Below are 501 nucleotides of genomic sequence, written 5' to 3'. Positions count from 1 at the left end.
CTGATAATGCTGCTCATGATGCTGGTTACTACTCACAGGCTCCAAATCCGGTTGCTTACAATGGTCCTTATGATAACAGTGCTTATGCAGCTGTTCAAACCAACTATAGACCGAGATCATCGAGACCTGTTTGTACTCATTGTGGACAGTCTGGGCATGTGGTTCAGAAATGCTTTAAGTTGCATGGATATCCTCCAGGCTATATTCCAGGTTTCAAAAGCACATTTGCTGGTTACCAGGGATCTCAAAGGCCAGTATCAACTCAATTTCAATATAGGGGACAGACACCAAATGCTTCTCGTCCTCCTCAATCACATACAGTGTCAAATGTTATTTCTGAATCTTCATCACAGTATGTTTCTCCTCCTGCACAAGCTGTGAATTTGGACATCAACACATTGAATAGTGATCAAGTGCAATCATTGCTGCAACAACTTAATGCTCAAGTTAAAGTTACAGAGAATCCAGCTTCATCTTCAAAGACTTCTTCCATCACAGAAC

This window comes from Capsella rubella, unplaced genomic scaffold (genome assembly GCF_000375325.1).
Source record: "Capsella rubella cultivar Monte Gargano unplaced genomic scaffold, Caprub1_0 scaffold_7, whole genome shotgun sequence".
NCBI classification, from domain to species: domain Eukaryota; kingdom Viridiplantae; phylum Streptophyta; class Magnoliopsida; order Brassicales; family Brassicaceae; genus Capsella; species Capsella rubella.
This window is presented reverse-complemented; position numbering follows the sequence as displayed.